The sequence below is a fragment of the Callospermophilus lateralis genome, chromosome 6 (assembly GCF_048772815.1).
Source record: "Callospermophilus lateralis isolate mCalLat2 chromosome 6, mCalLat2.hap1, whole genome shotgun sequence".
Taxonomy (NCBI): Eukaryota; Metazoa; Chordata; class Mammalia; order Rodentia; family Sciuridae; genus Callospermophilus; species Callospermophilus lateralis.
In genome coordinates, this window is record NC_135310.1 from 147,906,698 (window position 1) to 147,920,953 (window position 14,256).

The 14,256-nt window shown below is 42.0% G+C and overlaps 1 protein-coding gene across 3 annotated transcripts in view; it reads left to right on the forward strand.

Moving 5' to 3' along the window:
- Positions 1-12,455, forward strand: part of Sycp2l (synaptonemal complex protein 2 like) — a 102,325-nt gene extending 89,870 nt beyond the window's left edge. The window contains exons 28-29 of one of the 3 annotated variants that reach the window (XR_013091681.1): positions 11,955-12,008; positions 12,436-12,455. The gene's annotated coding sequence lies outside the window, so the exon portion shown is untranslated. Of the gene's footprint in view, positions 1-6,539; positions 7,001-11,954; positions 12,031-12,435 lie in introns of those variants that run through there. The other 2 variants (XM_076859189.1, XM_076859188.1) reach the window with 2 other exon arrangements.
- Positions 12,456-14,256: the final 1,801 nt, after the last annotated feature.

The following is a 14,256-nucleotide window of genomic DNA, read 5'->3' on the forward strand; positions in this document are numbered from 1 at the left end:
GCTTCTTAGTCACAAGGAACAGCCTTTCTTCACCAAATCCTGCTGCGTGTGCTGCGTCACCTCAGGCCTAAATCAATAGAACCACCCACCATAGACTGAAACCATGAGCCAAAATAAATCTTTCCTCCCTTATATTGTTGTTAATCAGGCATTTGGGTCCCAGTGAAGGAAAGCTCACATGGACATTTAGGAGCATGTTGTTCAATTTCTATGCATTGATATACTTTCCACTTTCTTTTTGATTTCTAATTTTATTGCACTGTGGTCTGAAAAATATATTTATGATTTCAACTTTAAAACATTTTTTGATCTTTGATTTGTTGCCCGATCTATGATCTATTCTGGAGAACGAGAAGAATATATATTCTGCTGCTATTGGTGAAATATATTTGGTAAATATCTATTAGGTCCATTTGCTCTATAATATGATCCAACTCAGATGTTGAATTTCTGTTGGCATGATCTGTTTACTGAGGGAAGTGGAGTGTTGAAGTCCCCAGCTATGGAACTATTCTATTTTTGTCTTGTAGTTTTGATATTTTTTGTAGCAAATGCCCTTGGTGAAGGTCTTTTTTGACTGAATCTAGATTCAAAGAGAATCTTCTAAGTATCAAGAAAAAAGCATCAAGTCATATAAAAAGGAATACCTATTAGACTGTCAGATGTCTCAGTAGAAACTTTACAGGCCAGTACAGAATGAGATGATGTATTTGAAGTCTTGAATTGAAACAAACAAACACATACCAACCAAGACTACTATGTCCAGAAAAACTACCCTTCAGAATTGAAAAAATAAAGCATTTTTCCAGGTAATCAGGATCTGACAGAATTCATTATTACCAGACCAGCCCTACAAGAAATGCCAAAGGTAGTTCTAGTTCTATACTAAAAACAAAATGATGATAACCATCATCAAGAAAGTACAAGAGATAGACTCACTAGAATAACATACATGAAAGAGAGTCTTAGCATAATATAAAAACTACAAATTACAAAATAAATGTTAAACAATATACAAAACAAGCAGAAAACCATTAACAAAATGGACGAAGTTCATATCAATTGATAATAACCCTGAATGTAAATAGATTAAATTCACCAATCAAGAGACATAGAATAACTCAATGAATAATACAAGACTCAACTATTATGCTGCTTACAAGAAATCCACTTCACTGGTAAAGATACACTTTCAGGTAACTGAAAGTTAAGGGTTGAAACAACATAATACCACACAAGGAGAAACCAAAATCAAGCAGGAGTAACTACTCATATCAGATAAAGCAAACTTTAAATCAAAAACTATGAAAAGAAAAATTGGGACTTTATATTTGATAAAGGATCAATTCAGCGAGAAGATATAGCAATTGTACTTATGTATGCATTCAGTACTGGACTACCCAAATATTTAAAGCAAATACTCTTAAATCTAAAGAGAAATAATAGCAATAATAGCTGGGGACTCCAGTACTCTATTTTCCTCAGTAAACAGTTCATGCAGACAGAAAATCATCAAAGAAACATCTGTGTTAGATCATATTATAAAGCAAATGGGCTTAATTGACACTTACCAAACATATTTCACCCAACAGTAGCAGAATACACATTCTCATTCTCCAGAATAGATAATAGGTTAGGCAACAAATCAATGGACCTTTGTTTATCTGTATGTGGTGCTGGGAATTGAACCCCGTGCCTCACACATGCTAGGCAAGTGCTTTATCACTGAGCCACAACCCCAGCCCTGAAAAATTGTTGAAAGTTGAAATCATAAACGTATTTTTCTCAGACCACAATACAATAAAACTACAAATCAATAAGAAAAATGGAAAGTATGTCAATGCATAGAAATTGAATAACATGACTGTGATAGCTTTTCATCACCAAAATGCCTGATTAACAACAATATAAGGGAGGAAAGATTTATTTTGGCTCACACTTTCAGAGGTTTCAGTGTATGGTGGGTGAGTTTTTCCTGTCTGTACATCCATCTCTCTGAAGATTGGCAAGTTTTAAGGTATTATAATTGAAATAGGTTTTCAGTGCTTTCCCTCTTCCTAGAATTCTCATAATTCATATATTTGTTAGTGGTGTACCCAAAGTAGGCTTTCTTCATTCTTTTGTTTGTTTTTGGTCTGGGTTAATTCAGAAATCTTCTCAAGTTTAGAAATTCTTTCTTCTGCTTATTCTAGTCTGCAAGCTCTTCGTTTATATTTTTAGTTCATTGACTGAAAATTTTAGCTCTAAGATTTCTGAATTTTTGAAATAAATTCTCTTTGAATTTCTCACTTATATCCTTTTTTTTTCTTCTTCAATTCTTTGTATTATTCATATTTTCTTACCTCTCACTGGGTTTCCTTAGGATCTGGTCATTCTCAGGACCCTGAATTTCCTTTTCAGGTATCCACAGATTTCTTCCCAGTTGAGATCGGTTTCTGGAGCATGGTTGTATTCTTTTGGAGTTCTCATGTTTCTTATGTCCCTATGTTGATGTCTGTGCATCTGGTATAACGGACACCTCTTCCAATTTTATGGAGTTAGCTTCTGTAGTAGATTTTCTGTCGATGGGATGTAGGCTGTCCATTGGGTGAGTGTTTAGATTATAGGGGAGTTCAAAATCGTAGCCTCAGTATAATTCCTGTGGCTGTGATTGATATCCGCAGTGCCTATAAAGGCTGCAGTAGCCTCGACTGCAGTGGTTCATGAAAGTGACTGACTTTGCAGTGGATCTAAGGCTTGCATGGGTGCCTGTTCTCGGGTCCCACAGAGTTAAGTACTGATGGAACTGGTTCCTGTGGCAGCAGTTGGCCCTGGTTTTAGTTGGGTGAGATGTGGAAGGGACTGTATCTAGTCCTACTGGACGAGTAGCTGTCTGTCCAAGGCTTGTGGTATCAGCAACCATGATCCCAGAGCCATAGGATGTAAAAAAGATCACTTACGATGAATGGGGAGATACTTGGGTCTTGCCACCTGCAGCCACAGGATGGGAAGGGACTTTCTCAGGTCCCATAGGATGATCACAAGTAATACTGGGTTCTATGATATCAGTAACTTTGGTTTCTAGGTTGTGGGACACAAAGGGGACCTTCCCTAAGTCCTGTGTGGTGATTTAGGTGGTGTTGGGGCTTATAGCACTGATAACCACTTCCCTGTAGCTGTGGGACCCAGACAGTATTTTACCATGTCCCAAGGACAAGCACAAGTGCGGCCAGAATTTTTGATCCCAGAAGCTTGTTCCGAGTCTTTGGTTACAGAGGAGACCTTCCCTACTTCCCCTGGGGCAGATAAATAAGGCAGTGCTGGGGTTTGGGGGACTGAGAATTGGATTTCTGGAACTGCAGGACCAGGACAGGACCTTACTGGGTCTCAGGACAGACACAGGAGATTCTGGGGTTTTGGCATCAGCAGTCACAGTCCCAACGCGGTGGGTTGAGTGGAGGAGTCCTTCTCTAGTTCTCACTGGAGAAGGTCTGAGAAAGTTCCTGGCAAGCGGGAGGTCGTGACTCAGAATGAGTGAAATTTTGAAAGACATTATGGAGATGAATTTAAGGGTGTGTGAACTAGAGGCACAGCGATGTAGGTAGGAAAGCAAGAAATACACATTCAAGGGAGAATGTGGGTCATTTGGCCAGAGGTTCCTTTGGGGTTCTCAGACTTTTTATTTTTAAAGGAGATCAGTGAGGGGTGGACGTGGGGAGTTATGAGGGTGCTATGAGTCTGGTGATCACAAGATGTCTTTTGCTGGTCTGGTCATTCTCAGGATCCTGAGGCCAAGGTGTGGTCTCTGTTACCTGACTAGTAGATAACTTTGGAAAGTGCTGTAGATTATAGGTTGGACAAATACCTTTATCTTGTTGATTTATTTTTACATGGTGCTGAGGATCAAACGCAGGGCCCCGCACATGCTAGGCGAGTGCTCTACCGCTGAGCCACAACCTCAGCGCCCAGGTCCATTGTTCTTGATCTGAAATGCTTGGCACCAGAAGGGTTTCAGATTTCTCAGGGATTGGATTTTGAAATATTTCCATGAGGCTTTACCAATTGAGTTTCCCTGATCCAAAAATCCAAAATCTGAAATGCTCTGAAACTTTGAGTTTCAGATTCAGAATGCTCAACCCGTAATGGGATATCCAAGAAAGATAATTGAGGCACAGGGTGTTGGGGAGGTGGAGCCTTCAGAAGTCAGCCACATTTTAGTCAGAAAGAGACAAGGAGAGATTTTCTTCCAGAAGAGGCTGTGAGGGTGTTAACTACAAACTGATTTGGTTGTTGGGGCTGGAGCCAAAGACCTTGGTAGGGCTAGAAAGGGGGAGTGGATGGGGGTGGAGAGGAGGTAGTCAAAGAAGCCTGAAGTCACAATGTGGAGGAGTTTCCTGGTGGCATTATTATGGAGGCCCACAGAGCAAGCAGCCCTCTGTTCCCAGTAATAGTGTCTGTAAGGACAGCAGCTCCCCCACTCAGCTGGATTCTTTGATTATTGTTTTGTTCATTCCCACAGCATTTAACAATAGGGCTTCTTCCCCCCACACAATTTTTATTGGTGCATTATAGTTGTACACACTGATGGTGGGTTTGTTGTTACATATTTGTACTTGCACATGATAGACAATATAACAATGTGATTTCTCCAGGATCACTCCCCAGTACTCACAGTAGGGTTTTTTACAGACGCCAATCTTGAGACTGTCTTCAGTTTACAAGTCTGAACTAGATTTCTTAAGGAGACCATTTGTAAAATGTCTTTATAGGAATATAGTTGCATTTACCTTAGAGTGCAGATATTGATTTTTTTTTAAGTTTTGTTTTATCTCATTAACAGGAAATTAAGTGAGTAATCTTAAAAAAAAAAAAAAAAGCCACCAAAGTTGGGCTTTGTGATTATTATTTTTTAATTAGTTTTTGGTACCACAAGGGTAAAGATCAAAGGACTCTCATTAGGGTTATATGTGTTTAGGGTCGGGAATTGGATGATGTGAGCAGTGCAGAAGGATCTGGAAGGATTATTGATGGATTGGATGTGGTGGTGGTAAAAAGGCAGGGTTGGGGACAATGTTTAGGGCTCAAGCAACTGGGGGGACACTGGTGTCATTTAAGGAGGTGCCAAAGACTGGGAAGGGTTGGATTTGAGGACGGATACTTCAGGTTTGATTAGAATCAACTTTCCACATGATTTCAGCATCTGAGTGGAGCTGTAAGATGAATAACCGGCTGAAGCTCATGACAGAAAGCAGGCCTGAGAATGGATGGGTTGACCCAGTCAGAAAATGTGGCCCAGGTAGCGTTCCTGGCCACTTCCATGTGAAGCTGGGTAGGGGGGTGAATCCAGCAAAAGAGGCTGAGCAGGCGTGAGCAGGAGGGAACAAGAGGTGCAGCATTACAGAGGACGAGAGTCAGAGCAGGTACCTGCACACACAGTAATGGGTCTAAATCCCAGAAAGGTGCACCTCGAAACGTCACCTGCCATCATTCTCAGTGGTGATATTTTGGGTGAATTTACTTTCTAAATTTGGCTGTTCTGAATGTTTATCATTCATTGCAAAATACGAATTACTCTTGTGTAATAAGCTAAAACAATACCCAAGTTTACAAAGAGTTAAACTTTTTCCTTTTCCCAACTTTCCAGGTAGGAAGTAGGGGATGAATAAAAGGTAAAAGCCATGTGCCAGCCCCTCTCTTTGTTAAATTAGGAAAACAGTTTTCATGGAAGTCAAATCAAATAGATTTTGTTCCATCTTATTGGCTGGAGCTGGGTCCCAGGGCCTACCCTAATTACCAGGGTGGGTGCATGCAGTTCCTCTCTGAGGAGGTGAAAATGTGAGCATGTTACTTACTGTTACCATCCCCTCTTTCTAAAAATAGGGTGGGTGCTGTTACTAAGGAAACAGGGAAGAATAGACATTGGGTAGGTAACTGGCAATGTCTGCCATGCCCGAGTTAAATTGCATGCAATGTACACAGCAAAAAATAGAGAAATCGCATAGTGATCCTGTCTGCTGTTCTTCTCAATGGGCATGAGCCCTGGGGTTTGGGTGGAATGGGAGAATCTTTTGCTTCATGCTACTCCCTGCTCCATGGACAGCACCACATACCCACCTCTTATGAGCATCTAATTGGGCTGAATGTCAAAGTCTGGTTATTAACATGTAATTTTCATACAGCTTGTGCCCTAAAGACAAGCCAGCTCTATCAACAGAGGGCTGCCTTTCCTCCAACATTAGAAAGAAAAGCAAAACAATAACAACATCAACTACAAAAAAAAAAACCACTCACTGTTGGACCGTTGGGACATGGCATGCACACCTTCCAGATGATGGCAGATGTGTAAGACATTTTCTAGTGTAATTTTGACCTCAGGCAGTTTCCATCTAGCTGGAACTTTAGCTCTCAGCAACCACATAGCCATGCAACTTCTCTGTGTGAGTTAGTGACATAATTGGGAAAAAGGAGTGACATTCATATTGGCTTATGAAATGTTAAGGGACCAAGAGGTGATAGCTGAGTTTCAACTAATTATTGTGCTCCTTTTCCTTTTCCACCAGTCTGAACCACCTGAAGAAGATGATAAAGATGTGTTTGCCATTGGCTGAAACCACAGAAGCCATACTGTAAAGCTCTGTGCTCATTCTGTTTGCTCCACCTGGGAACTCTTGACTTAGAATAAAATAGGCTAGTAGTTTGCAATTTTGTTGCTCATTTGTTCACAAAAGTTAACCTTTGTATCAGAAATTGCTTAGATAATAGAAAGTTCAGGACGTTCAGTAATTTCAAGGGATGTTGCTTTTTCTTATGATTTTGAAAGTAAAATTGATTTTTTTACTTGCATAATGTCTTCAAGTTTTGTGCAAATCATAACTTCAGCATTTATCTAAATATGTTTTGGTGTATTTGCTTAAACGAGGAATTTAATTTGAAAATAGCTCAGGTAACAATGGTGGTATGTTTTGAAAATAAAGTTATTAGGAGGATCCATTTGATCTGCAAATATTTTACTTTCATCAGTGACTTAACAAAAACATCTTTAGCAGAGAAGAAATATTCACGTGATAATTGCTAACTGTTCTCATGAAGTTTGAGTGTATGAATCTTATGTATGAAAGCATTTGAAAATACTTTAGAGAAATAAAATCTGCATAACTTAATACTATCTACAAAGTAATTTAGTTTATAATTGGATAAATTAAAGAGTGCAGACTGAACAATTTACTGTGTAATGCAAGTTAGTTAGATGTAGCTTATTATAATTTGCCTAAAACAGATGTTTACAACCCCAATTTTATTGTCATCTTTTTCTTTTAGATTTTCACCCCCTGTGCTGGGGATGGAACCCAGGACCCTTGTGTGTGCTGGGCAAGCACATTCTACCATTAGCTACACCCCAGCCCTACTTCTTTAGAATTTTTTTAATGAGCTATGTTTTAGTCCATTGTTGTAAGCTTTAAAGAGCATAAGAACACCTGTTTTTTATGTCCAAAGAATTTGTGAAGTTAACTAACCTTATTTTATTTAGGTGTGTCTAGTTTGAGACTCACGGAGTTTTATGAATTTCCATGCTATTACATTGACTGTCCCCATTGAAAGATATCTTAGGAATTTATATGGCTTCCGGTGACTAGGGAGCATATATTTGAGCACTGTACAAATCCTTGAGTTAAACTTACATGCAAGATGTTAGGATGGATAAGACATGATTTTGGCTATTAAGAACTCAGTCTGCAGAAGACAATAAGATGTCAAGGTCAATGTACATCAAGGCTGTGTGACTTGTGCCATCAATAAGGTGTAAGCTGAGCCCTGTCAGGGCTGACAGAGGGTGAGATCAATTTTGTTGGGTGATTGGAAATGGATTCCTGGAAGAGAGGTACCACTTGAAATAGATCTTGAAGGATGGGGAGGATTTTTTTCTAGGATGAGAGAAGAGAGACTAATATGAATATAGAAACAGAAAAATTCAGAATTTGAGGCCATGATACTATGGAGTATGAGTGGGAATTAAATTTTGCTATGCCCAAACTTGGACCTACTCTGTGGGTCAGAACTTTGGGTAGGGAATGAGAGAATGAACATGGTGCTTCAGGGAGACTAACCTGGTAGCAGCGTGAAGGCTGAATTCCACATACTGGGGGAGACTGTTGCAGCAATAAAAACCTCAACTAGAATAGAATTCTGGGAAGGTAAAAGAGGAGGCAGATATGAGCAACTAGGGCAGGTGAGGGCTTGAAGAGCAGATTTTGAGGCTGGATTGATGAAGGTGCAAGAACTACAAGCTTGAACAACCACGGGGGTGAGGGACATCTCTTATAAAACATTCCCAAGGGTTCAGTTGTGTCTTATTTAGTAAATCGTCATGGAGCCCTTGCTGTGTGATGGGGAATTCAGTGTTGATGGCCCTTGGGGGCCAGCAGTTCGATGGGGAGCTGGATGTTAGTGAAACAGTCACACAAATGGACATGGAAGGCAGCTTTGCAGGGTGTGCTGCCCTGCCCGGGCCCAGCCTGCAGAGGGGCGTGTTGGGTAGTGGAATGTGGGCATGATGCACTGTGTTGGGCAGCATGGAGAGAAGGCTGGACCATCCAGCCCTCTGGGAAGCATCAGCTGTCTTACCCCCAACCCTGGTGGCTGTGGATGGCGCTTCGGGTCTGTCCCAGCTGGGGACCAGCGCTGCCTTTCATTGGACCCACTTCTATGGAGGAATTGCCTTACTGTGTGTGGCTGCAGCCTTAGTCGTCATTTCTGATGTTCTCCTGTGCTCTGAGCCTCTCTTCTACAGCAGCTCTTGTAAGTATTTGCTTTGTCCTTGTGTCCCTGCTCACTGCCCCTGCAGAGCAGGTTGACCCCTGAGGTAAGCCAAGAGGATTGTCCCGTGTCCCTGCCACCCCTAGCTCCTTCCCCACCTCCTTTACCTGTGACAAGGAGAGAGTCAGGCCGTCTCTCTCCAAGGCCCAGGGGTCTCCCTGGTGGGCTGCCTTCAGTGGGGGCTTTGTTCAAAGCCATACGTGATGACCGAGTGTGGTAACCACGGGTCTGAGGTGTCCCTTCCCTCCTCCCTCACTTCCTTGCTGCTTCCTCCTCTGCAGCCCACCTGTCGTTACCCGACACCTGCGCCTTGACTCAGATTCCCAGCACATGTGCCCCTTCGCTCCTCCACCCTTGCAGGAACCCCTCTTGTCCTTTATATCCCCAGATCTTACAAATGATTTTCGTGTACCCTGTTTGATCTCCCCCCCGCCCCCTGCCAGGACTTCCCATTCATTCAAGCCTCCTCTTAATTTTCTAGCTGCTCCCAAGGACTGGACCACCTTCTTTTTTTTTTTTCTTTTTTCTTCTTCTCTTTTTGGGTTGTCACCTGACCTCCTGGCTGCATTGGACTGTTTAATATTCTCTTTAACTTGGCTTTTGGAATGCCCCTTTCCCGTCTCTGGCTGTCTCCTTAGTTCCCATTTCTGGCTCATGCTTTTACACGTTCCTTAGATGAGCTCCTCTCTGGGAAGAACCGGGCTTTCTCTCCACTCGCTGGTCTTCCTGCCCTCTCTGCAGATGGCTTCCTGGGCCCAGCGTATTTGCATTTGCCTGTTGACTCCTCCTGGAGGAATGTATCTGTACCTCAGACCAAGTATGTCCACCACCTACTCTTGTCCTGTGCTTCCACAGCCTGTCCTTGCTGAGCCCACAGCACTTCTGCCCACTGCTGTGCCCAACCTGAGCATTTTGAACTTGGTCTTCTCTCTCCTTGCAAAAGCTTCTTGCCATCGCCCTGTAAAAGCTCCGATATGATCCAGCAGAGCTTCAGTTCCTGTAGGGGAACTGCCACCATGATGCCTCTGCCCCCGGCTTCTCCTCCTCTTTTCCCCAGTGACCCCAGGTTTTCCACTTGTGCCTGCTGGTGCACACCATCTGCCAGTCACCTCCTGTTGAATGCTGTGGTGGCTCCTGTTTTAACTGTGACAGTCAAGGCCATACATGTCAGCTTTATCTTCTGTCCCCCTCTCACCCTGTGTTGAAGCCACCCCTTTAGTACTGAGAGTTTCTAAAACAAGCCATAACAGCACTGTCATCATGGCTCTCTCCCTAAAGTGAGAACCTTAATGTGCCTCCAGGCTGCCTGCAGCCCCACCACCTCACACAGGGCCTGATTTTCAGCTTGCTGGCACCTGCCCTGCCGATTCTCACTGGCCAACCTCTACGGTCACGTGAGCCAAATGCTGAAAGGAAGTCTCTCTCCATCCATATTTATGTGTGTACATATACACGTACATATGTACATGTGTGTGCGCACACGCACGTATGCTCTCCAGAGAATCCTAATAACAGTGTCTTTAGGCCAGTATAGCTGTGGCCTCTCACAGAAGCAGATGAATGCACTATGAGTGAAAGTGGGGTAGAGAGCAGTCTGAGTGCCAAGAATATATAGGTTAAGTGTCAATGAGAGGATAATTTTGATGCTATTATGAAAACTTGTACATGAAAAGAAATTATGCAAATCCAAAGCTTTGCATAAGTCAAGGATAGATGGAAAACCTCTTTCTATATAGACTGGGATTTGTTGTGTAGGAGGCCTAGCTGTACATAGTCAGTACTTTATTTTCTGTTCATTTATGGTTTGATTCTCCTATTAATGACATGGATATTGTTACTGCCCAGATAATGGGAGAGGTTCTGATCTGGTCAATATTGGCTGAAGCACCTTTTAGTGGGGCTCAGTAAGCTAGGGACTTGTCTTTTCGGTTTCTGTTTGGGGCCCACAGGATTTCTTTATGTGGTGTTTAAAAAACAAAACAAAACACAACTACTCAGTGACACTTGCTAAAACCTGGTAAGGCTGACTTTGTTCAGGCCCATTGTGGTAGGTGTGGGGCCCACTGATATGGGATTTTGCAGAGAAGGAGAAAGATTGGGCTCAACTCTGAACACAGCAAGGGCAAGTGGAAATTATAGCCAGGGAGTAGGATAGGAATCAGTGGATAAGAAATTACAAAGAAAATATCGAGCCCGGGGATTCTAGGTAAGCCTAACAGGATTCTTGCTGGTGACAGGCCAGTATAATCAGACGCCTGGGGGTTGGCAGAGCATGAAGAACCTGATTAGATATCAAGGATGATCAGATACTGAGAGTGAAGGGTTCTCGTTGATCTGACTTAGCGGAGTTCTGCTAATGCTGAGTTGATGAGGAAATACACAGATGAGCCAAGAAGGTTCAGAATCTGAACTAAAGTTTGATCAGGCGAAGAATCATTTTGTCAATGTTGCAGGCATATGTTTTGCTATTATAACAGGATGTGATGGCTTTATTAATGTGTCGGCTTGGCTAGGCTGAACACCTGTGCCCAGAATTCTCATTCCTGTGTTCCCTGGTTAAAGTGGGCTATGGAGAGTGTCCTGGGGGAATTCAAGACAGAGGACGGTGGCTGCCATTTTGAGTGCACTTGTGTAGTTGCTCAGGCCACAGTGTGGCCTGGAGCAGCTTCGCCTCCCCAGATCTTCACCAGCACCTCTGACACCTGAGCTAGGTATGTGTAGCTATAACACAGGGCCTGGCTTCTACAGGCCACCTTCATCACCAAGGTCGGGGGCTTGATTGTCCTTGAAGGCTCCACTGCTACTACCCAGGACCTCAAGTGACTTTGTAATGAGATTTCAAGCACATCTCTTATATCTTTTGTTTTGGGACCTATCTTGTTTTCCTTAAGTCACAACTCTGCTCTCCAAATTGACAGCCACCAACCTGTGATCGGCCCTTAAGCCTCCTCATTTACATCCCTGTTCCTGAGTGGAGGTGGCCACCTTGATGTGGTCAGGCATCTATGAAAGGACAGTCCTGGCTTTCAGGGCAAGCACCATTCCTGCCTCATACCTCCCACTCCAATCTAGTGCTCCTTCCTCAGTTATTCCATGCTGTATAGTAATTTGTTGTGTGATTGTTTTGGCTTTTCTTATCTAATTGGTCTTAACTTTTTCAGGTGAATGACCATCTTCTGAAATAATTCAACTTGGTATTTGACTACTATGTTTAGGTAATATTACCTAAAAGTCCACTGCTCATTGAAATGAAGAATTAAACATCTGAAATTAATTGTGTAAATATCATTTTATTGGTTAAAAAAAATCCCTGAGTGATAGGTCACTTGGAATACTACATACATTTTAACTTCTTTGAGCCAAAAAAGAAAAATTGCAACATGCTTTGCTTTAATGTAAAAATCAATTTATTATATATCATACAGAATGCTTTTTATCTACAAAGAAAAATGGCTCTTCTGTCTCCCTGTCCACCCTAATCATGATATTATATAGATATATACACTTTCAAAAGAAAACAAGAAAGTGATATGCTTATTTTCTAAATAAGTACCCCTCAGAAACATAAAATGATACAGAAATATTGGGGGAAAACTAAAATCGTCTCTTACATACAAAATGCAATTTTTTTTTCCATTTCAGTAAGTACTGTTTTTCTTTAAAGGTAAGAAACACTTCTCTGATGGGGGTGGAGGGGACTTTATCCACCAATATGTCTAAATAAGTGCTTTTGATTGATAACAAATCCATTTTAGTTTTAAAAATTTGGGGGAATTATTAACAAACAGGCTTTATCATATTTATGTATATGTTTTCATTCCAAGTAGGTGGAAATTGACTTGTAAAAACATTTTCTATTTCTTAATAGATTATATAGATAGTATTTCTTTTACAGTTATGGTTTAGAAAAATCACATTAAACAAACATTTTTAAATGTTTTTTAAAGTCATAGCACTTAATAACAGGTTAAAATATTTACCTGATTGAATTTCTGTGGCTCAGATCTCATAGCTCTGCGTACTTTTTATCAGCCCTTGAATGGTTTAAGGCTCTGAGTGTTTTATTAAGCTTTAGTAGAATTCACCTCCACTTAGCAGTTTCACACTGCCATGTGCTGACAGCTCCTTGACTTTGTCCACTGGCCGAAGGGTGACTGACTCCCTCTGTGCTCTACAGATGTGAAGCCCGTGAAAACATCCAACATTGCAGGTGTGGTCCTGGTGAGACTTCAGGGCCTCGTTGGCAAGTAAGAGTAAGCTGAATATAGTGACGATGAGCTGATGTTACAAACACAAGCTGAGTACAATGTCATCTCCCGAGTTTCATATTTACCTGGAATGTACTTTGGTAACAGATTTCAGCCTGTGTCTGAGAACTAAAACAGAACCTGGTTTCTCTAAGGGACTTTCTCCTTAGTCAAGTCTGCATCTTGTCATAGAAGATCAGTAACAGTCATACTCCAAGTTAGCCCTTTTTTAAAAATGAATTCCTGGGAGTGAACAGTACACTAAATACAGTTAAAGTGATGAATGATGCAAGTGAGATTGAGCACCCTAGAGCAAGTCAGTTCTTGACAACCATTTAGGAAATAGAGCAGCTGGGTGTGTGGCACATGCCTGGAATCCCAGCAACTGAGGAGGCTGAGCAGGAGGACTGAAAATTTGAGGTCAGCCCGGGCAACTTAGGGAGATCTTGGCTCAAAAAAGGCTGGGGATTTGGCTCAGTGGTAGAGTGCCCCTGAGTTCAAACCCCATTACCAGAACAGGGTTGTGAAGAAGAAAGAGTGAGCAGGCATGAGACAGGAAGAGGGTCTGTTCCACAGAAATGACCAGTCAGAAGAGAAAAGCTGTCACAGGGCAGGAAGAATTCACCTGAAGTCCATGCAGCGTTAGTCACCTTTCAACCACACAGGCCAGAGTCCTGAGAAAGGGGAGCTGATGCGAGATGAATGTTTAAAAAGTTGGTCTAGTTTTCAACCAGGGAGAATTTAAAACTAAAGCTCGGGAGGGGACAGAAGGGACTGAATGGCACCATGGCTGGCAAAGTGGTGAGAATTTTTCAGTGCCCGTGCACCTAATATTAATGTTATGACCTAAAAACTTTTATCTTAAAAAAAAAAAAACTGAGATGGGAAAGAAGATAAATTAATCCTTTGTTTTCATTCTTGGTACAGTTAATAGTGATTAACAGCCCGGCACTGAGGGAGAAAGGGAATGTTTAGTGCTGCCTTGGCCTGTGTGCTTGTTCTCGGAGATCAGTGCTGAGCTGGGAAAGGATGTGTGGAGTCTGCCAAACTGGCACCGTCACTGTGCTCATCACCAGCCTGTGGCTCGGAGCCAGAGCCTTTCTAAACTATGACAGTGTTTCCTGTCTATTTTCAAACACTTAAATAACCTGCAAAGATCGATAGCAAGGATTTGGAATAATATTCATGAATAGGCTCACAAAAAACAGACAAGTCT